Raw genomic sequence first — 7,702 nt, 5'->3', positions numbered from 1 at the left:
CACAGACTCATACATCAATAACTAAAATGCTAGGTTTGAAACAGAATAAGTGAAAATAAGTGTTACACTGTTGAAATAAAGTAAGGAACAATTATTTTTACTATATGCTATGGATTTTCAGGCAATTTCCTAATGATTAAACAAACAATATGTAAACAATGACAGTTTCACCCTCTCATTCTCCATTCATCTCTGGATATTTGAAAATTATCTTAGGGTAGAATTGTTTGTCTGCTCAGAAATCTGGATATTGACTTCATGTTTTTCCACTCTATTTTTCTTGAAACAAATTCTTTAAAAATCACAGCTTATCTTTCCATATCTTTGCCTATAGGAATTTATAAACCCAGGGATGCATATACCTCAGTACTCTGTCAGAACTGGATGATTTAGGATCTTCAAAATCGTTATGTGGGTCTTAGCTCCAGAAAGGCATGGGGGTGAGGTGCTCTTTGCCATGTATATCATGAAAAAATCTATAACTTCAGACAGAATGAGTATCGAAAAATTCTATTCTTGCTCTACTTTTCCAAGAAGGGATATTGTGATTCTGTGTAAATCTTGAATAAAACCCTTACTGTGGCCTCCAAAACTTGAGATGACCTTACTCTTGTCTACCTTTCAATCGGTTCTCACCCCACTTTCCCCTTCTTTCACTCTTCTCTGACTACACTGCTTCCTCAAAAATATGACAGCCATTCCTTTCCTTGTTAGGGTCTTTATCTTGGCTGTTTCCAAATCCTCCAGATCTTTGGTCCATTGGCTCCTTCTCATGATTTAAGTTTCAGTTCAGATGCCACATTTTCACAGGTCTTACCTGATAATCCAACCTTTGTGTCATTTGCTTCCAGGTACAAGTAAAAAAAAAAAGAATGTCGTTCAAATCGACTTTACACTTCAATAGAAACATTAGATTACATAAAAGAAAAGTCCTGAGATTGGGTTTCAGATGATTGGTTTAGTACCTCAACAAGTCCTTTCCTTTTCTGCACTCCACCTCCTAAGGCTGGTTTATTTCATGTTTGTAAAAATGGTTCCAGGGAAAATCTGGGCTATATGTTCCTTGTTAATGCCATAAAACTACTGATTCCTTATGATTATTTCTTAAAATGAGAAAAGTAACTTTCTCAGATGCCTGCAGCAAACTTGTTTTGCATTCATTGGCTGGAACTGTGTCACACGATTATGCTTGAATCAATCATTAATAAAGTGGATGGGATCATTCATAATAATGAGTCCTCACCCTTTGAGCTGAGGTCCATTCATGAAACTACACATTGTTGCTATTTGTCAAGATAAGATGGTGTAGGTGCTGAGGTTTCAACCAAAATGTTCACACGCCCTTCAAACACAATCCCATTATGTTTTTAATCGTTTACACTCACCACAATTTTAGGTTATATATTTATGTTGTTATGCATGTTATTATTTTTTCTCTTCATCACCATAATTAAAGCTTCACAAGAAGATGGACACTGTCTTATTCAGTAATGTATCTTTATTTAGAAAAATAGAACAGTTGGTGCTCAATACAAAATGTGTTGAATTTGTGAAAAAGCTTGAGACATCACATCACTCTCTCTTATAGTCTCTTGACTTTATAGGGATGAAAAAATTTGCCAAGGAACTATACACGGACTTTCTTTTTATTTTCTACAGACTCCTATGTTCTCAGAGGGCCCCAGTTATGGGGGGAAAGATTCTGAAACAATAGTAATTCTACCAGTCTTGAGATCCTTTGAAGTAAGCCTTGAAAAATGAATAAAATTAAAAGTAAATCACTTATTTAAAAAGAAATAATGAGGGAAGTATATAGGGAACAGGAACAGTAGCAAGAGGGGATAAAATTGCAGAGGGTGTGCTAAGAAATGAAAGGGGTCTTATGTGGCCGGGGCTAGGGTATGTGGAGTGACTGTAACATGTGGGCTGGACGAGATGCAGTGCAGTTGGCTTTCTTTCTCCAGGTGTTTTTTTTTTTTTTTTTTTTTTTCAGTTATTCCCACCATTCTGATCATCTGGTCATTACTTCATTCACCTTAGCCCATTTATAATTTGCTGTATATTGTTATCTTACAAATACTTCTATTTCTCTATACTTGGTCTCTTAGGTATATTTTGCTTTTTTGCCTGGTTTGTAAAGTCACTGATGACAATGAATAGTTTTACTGTGTGTTAGAATGAAACTTAATTGACATAAATGTGTGGTAAGCTTCGTAAAAGCAAGAACCTTGAGTGACTATTTTTTAACCACTGTATCGCCCGTACACATAAGAAGCACTAATTGATATTGGTAGAATAACTGAATGAAAGAGGGAAATGAAACTGACTCAGAAATCCTTCTTTTTACAAAATCAGACTTCCTCTTCACTCATTATGTGATCTTGAAAGAGAGTCACTGAATCCCCTCTAAGTCTTGACTTCCTCGTTGGTGAAGTAGGAATGCTGCTGTTGCTGATGCAGCATTGCTAGGAGAGTTAAGTCGATGATGAAGGCACTTTGGGAAATGAAAATACTATACAAATGTATATCATAATGTTGGAAATTCTTCTGAAATCAGTAGCTGCACTCCAGGAGCAAAGATGATAACAGGAAAGAACAAGGTGAAATTGTCAGTTTTGCCTCCAAAAGGTAGAACCTAACTGACATTTTTTGCCTATCTTGAAGATTTCAAGCTGCACATACATTATTTTTAAAATGTTTCACCTTTCACTGTAAAAAATGGAGATAAAGAATTGGCTGATTAAATGGCTATAGAGATCCAAGCATAAAAACTTCTAAAACTTTGAGATGTAAATATTCCCAAGTTGGAACAGACCTTTTGTAAGCACATGTCTTTGGGATTTATAACCTGTCACATCACTTTTCTCGTTCTTTTCTCATTCTCACCTGAGTGGGAATGAAAACACTTTCTTGCCTTGATGTAGAGAAAAGTTCACTGTATCAGGGCTCAGAAAATTTGCTGTATCGCACTAGCACTCTACTAATTACTTATGTATTAATTATGTATTAAGCTAATTACTTATATAATTAATTACTTATGTAATTAATTATGTATTAACTCACATATCTGTTTTTTTGTTCCTTTGTAAAATGAAGGAACTGTATAAGAAAAATTCTGAAGTTCTTCTATTCTCTAAAGTTTTATAATCCCTAAGCATCTAGAGGAAATAATGAATTTGAATCCCTGGCAGCTTTCCATGATCACTCAGCTTCCCGAGTCCCTTATTCTACCAATATCTCTCCCTTTCTGCACATATTTCTACAGAGCACTTTTATTCTCGTTTTGAAAGGCTTACTTTGGGGAGTCATTTTGCTGGCTGATTTAGGTCATGTCCTGTTATCCAGCTGGATGGTAATAATAATAGCTACCACTTACATAACACTACGTGCTAGGCACTATTCTAAAAAACTTTAATATATTAACTCATTCAATCCTCATAACAGTTTTATGAAGTAGATGTTATTGTGATACTTTATATATGAGTAAACTGAGGCAAAGGGGGGTTATGTAATTTGTCCAATGTCGTACTGCTATTAAGTGCCAGAATGGCAACTCCGATCCAGACTCTTTTATAACTCCACATACGTGTGCTAAAGTAATAAACTATACTGAGTATGAAGCGTAGGAGGAAAACTGCCAAGAGGAGGTCTACAGCTAAAAAGCATGGAACCAAGTTCCCAGATCAATGTGTCAGGTACACAGTACAGGTAAACTATTCAAACAAGTGAGCAACCAAAAGCCTGAGTTCTATCCCATAGACCAGTTAGTTCTCAAAATTTTGTCTCAGGGATTGCCTGCCAAAAATGTGACTTTAAATATAAAACCAACAAAATGAAATCATTTCTTGGAGAACATTTCTGTGTGGTTTACTGTGGAATGCCAAGTTAAGAATATCTGTCTTACATTTTCAAGCACATGTGTTGTAGTAATTTTATGGGGTAATGAGTTGGCTTCCATTAAAGATATTTTATTTTTACAGGGGCTGGGCCTGCAGAAATGTTATATGGCAGGCAGTGAAATATCTTACTTTTTCAGATTGCTTTAGCTAATCACCTACAGGTGAATTTTCTAGGAACTCTGGTTTTAACCATTTGATTGCTATGGATTTTAATGGGTTGTGACTGAAGACTTTGGACATGATGGCATGAGACCCAGTGGTGAGGAATGGAGGAGTTCAGGCTATGAGGAAAATGATGAGTACAACAGAAGAAATGCAGGACTTTCGTCTCAACTTTAAAACTTGAAACGAACTTAAAGTCCATTCATTGGATTCAATAGAAAAATAATTCAAAATATGACAATAGCTAATAAAGGGAAGCAAATGTAATTTATCAAAGCTAGCAAAATCTCTAATTCCCAGTTTATCACATGGCAGATGTTACAGTTATCTACCCAATATCCATTTCTCACCTTCTTCGTTATTACCAAAAGCCAAATTTTGCTACAAAAATATTCTATTCCCCAGATAATTTTGCAACTAGAGGTGGCCATGTGACACTTATCACCAAAGAGATATAGGTGGAAATTGGCTGAGGATTTCTGGAAAGGTAGCTCCTTCTCAGTCTTCCTAAGTGGAGGCCAAGAGAACTAGTAGCCATCTTGTAACTATTAGGCAAGAGAATAAATTATGATGGTGTCAGAAAAAGATGGAAAGATTTAGATTTTTGATTCTGTGGGAAGCTGATGCAGCTACCCTGGGCTGCTTAGGAACAGCCGTCTTGTTTTCTGAAAAAGAAATACGTCTTTTTGATATGTACGCAGTTGCCTAATTCTGAGATGAGGGAGATACTCTCACTATACTTCTTCCTCTTGCCTGCTCCCCTCCAGTGGCCCCAACTTTTTGGACTGACATATCCCCACCTAGTGGTGTCTGTACCAAGGGGACAGAGTCACATGTCATTCCATCCATTATAACTGTTTTTCTTAAATAGGGCAAACTGTTCTTGGTTTTTCTGGGAAATAAAAAGGGTTGTGACTCAAGATGAGATCAGTTGCAATAATCTGTTTGAATTTCAACACAATAAACATATTAGTCAGTGGAGTAAAAGAATCTAATGAGCATTTTACTGAGAAGATCAAGTGAACAAGAAAGAGCTTGGTGCCTGATCCTTGCCTCATAGTAGTGTATGAGAAGTATCACTCATGAGATGGTAAGGTGCTGATAGAAAAATAAAATATGCAAAAGGCTGGTTGCAACTTTTAGGGTTCTGGGACTAAAATGCACCTCATCTGGGTAGAATTCCTCAGAGGCTAAATACCACTAGGACATGAGATATTTGATCAGTAAGTTCTGTTAAGGAAAATTTAAAGAACTTTGAAGGGAGAGTTCAAGAATTACCCAAGAGTTAAGTAGGTGTTGTTCATGTGATTCATCTGATGTTACTAAGAAGAAACAAGCTTGAGGTTGAAAAGTTTGCATGCTAAGTATGGTAGATTTGAAAGATCTCTGATGGTGTCATTACACTTAAACTCACTGTCCTTGGCTTTGCTTTGCATGAGCCAAATAAATCCTTTATTTTTTAAAGCCACTGTCCCTCCGGTTTTCTGTTATTTGCAGCGGAACTTATTTCGCACTGACACATTTCCTCTTCTCTCTCGATTGGGTGAGTGTCCCACATATCTGATGAGGCAGAGAAACTATCTGGGTGAAAGACAGACCTTGTGATAGATGAGTTTGAATATAATTACTTAGACCTCTATGATGTCTTCGTTGTGTTTATGTTTTGTGTTGTTGTTTTTTTTTTTTGTCCAGAACGGTTTAGGCTTATTTGATTGAGTTCCATGAATAACAGTTTCTTTACAATTTGTGGTGCCTTGAGACATTCCAAGGAAATGGGAGCATTTTTATTTCCTAAAGACAGTTTGAGGAATGCAGGATAGAATGCAGAGATGGACGGAGAAGTAAAGAAAAGAAAGAGATGGGCGTTGAACACACAAGATGTACCTATCATGGCGGAAGTCATTATATCCTTATATTTATTTATCAGACCTGCTCTTCTGGCATATTTTGTGAAAGCCATTTTACAAAATCAGAAATCTGAAACTCAAATTGAGTAAAACACCTTACAAATAAGTGGCAGAATGAGATTTCAAACCCAGATATTCTGACTGAGCGTCAGATTTTCTGTGACCTTTGCCTTGGAAGGAGACATTACTTTTAGTATAGTAGACAGCTATTAAACCTGCTGATTACTTTGCAAGGAGACACTATCTGTATCTTCCAAGGCCGTTTACTATAGAAACATCCTTGAAAAGAAAATATGGAGCTAAGGAGGCGAGTGCCTTTGCTTGAAAATAGTACAAAAATAAGAAGGGCCCATGGAGCGTTATCTCCCACAACATCTACTTTGGTTCTCTTCCTTTCTCTTTCTGACACCTCTCCTCACAGTTCTATTTTACTGCCTCTTTATCTTAATGGCCTGGGGACTTTCAACTTTTTACCTGCTCCTGTTATTGAAGAAAAGTTTTAAAAACTCATTTTAAGCCATAAAATATTAGAATGTGTCCCAAAGAGTTTTCATATGATCTTTTTCGGCAACAAAAACGTAAGCATTAATTTGTTAGCTCATCTATGTATTCAATGTTTATTGTATAGCTACTACATAGCAGTTACTAAGTGCTTTCATTTTGGGGAGGGCAAGTTTTAATTCAAACAAGTTAGCCGTTCAGACACTAGTGAATATAAAGAAGTAAACAGTATGAAGTATGAATTTTACTAGGGTGAGGTTTGGTGCTTTTACATTGGATGGTCTAGAAAGGCCTCAGTAAAAAAGTGAAATTTGAGCTAATAACTCAAGGATAAGAAAGAGTCAATTATTAAAAGAGCTTGGAAAAGAATATTTCACACAAAACTATTAATAAGGGCAAAATTCCTGAAAAATAAGTCCTAAGTTTATTAGGTTGAACCAGATGAAGCTGCTAAAGTTGTATAATAGTTCCACCTTATCCTCAGCTTCTGTGTTCCAGGTGTCAGTTTCCGGAGCTCAATCTTGGTCTGAAAACATTAAATGGAAAATTCCAGAAATAAACAATTTATAAGATTTAAATTGTGAATTGTTCTGATTAACGTGATGAAATCTCACATAGTCCTGCCCAGGATGTGAATCTCCCTCTGTGCTGCATATTCTCCTGGCTCCCCACCCTTTCCTCACTTAGCCATCTTGGTTAATAGATCCACCCTCGCAGAATTGCAGAGCTAGTATTCAAGTCACCCTTATTTTACTTCAGAATGGCCCCCAAAGTGCAAGAATAGTGGGGCTGGCAATTCAGATATGCCAAAGAGTGCTTCCTTTAAGTAAAAAAGTGAAAGTTCTGGACATAATACAGAAATAAAAAATCACATGCTGAGGTTGCTAAGATCTTTGCAAAGAATGAATCTTGTATCCTTGATTGTGAAGAAAACAGAAATTCGTGCTAGTTTTGCTGTCACAGCTCAAACTTCAAAACTTACAGCCACAGTGTGTTATAAGTGCTTAGTTAAGATGGAAAAGACATTAAATTTGTGGGTGGAAGACTAACGGAACATGTTTTCTGATTGACAGTAACATGTTGCGACAGAAAGCATTGAACATATACGAAGACTTCAGCAAGAGATCTCCTCTTGACACCGAGCTGTTTACTGCAGGTAAGAGATGGTTCTCCAGATTCAGAAATAGGTTTGGCCTTTTGTATCTCACATCATCGCAAGAAGAAAAGTAAGTA

The 7,702-nt window shown here is 36.5% G+C and overlaps 1 protein-coding gene across 1 annotated transcript in view; it reads left to right on the top strand.

Moving 5' to 3' along the window:
- Positions 1-5,432: 5,432 nt before the first annotated feature.
- GAS2 (growth arrest specific 2) overlaps positions 5,433-7,702 on the top strand; it is a 259,404-nt gene continuing 257,134 nt past the window's right edge. The window contains exons 1-2 of the mRNA XM_081062994.1: positions 5,433-5,604; positions 7,543-7,625. The gene's annotated coding sequence lies outside the window, so the exon portion shown is untranslated. The remainder of the gene's footprint in view (positions 5,605-7,542; positions 7,626-7,702) is intronic.

This window comes from Rhinolophus hipposideros, assembly GCF_964194185.1.
Source record: "Rhinolophus hipposideros genome assembly, chromosome: 10".
Classification (NCBI taxonomy): Eukaryota; Metazoa; Chordata; class Mammalia; order Chiroptera; family Rhinolophidae; genus Rhinolophus; species Rhinolophus hipposideros.
This window is presented reverse-complemented; position numbering and strand designations above follow the sequence as displayed.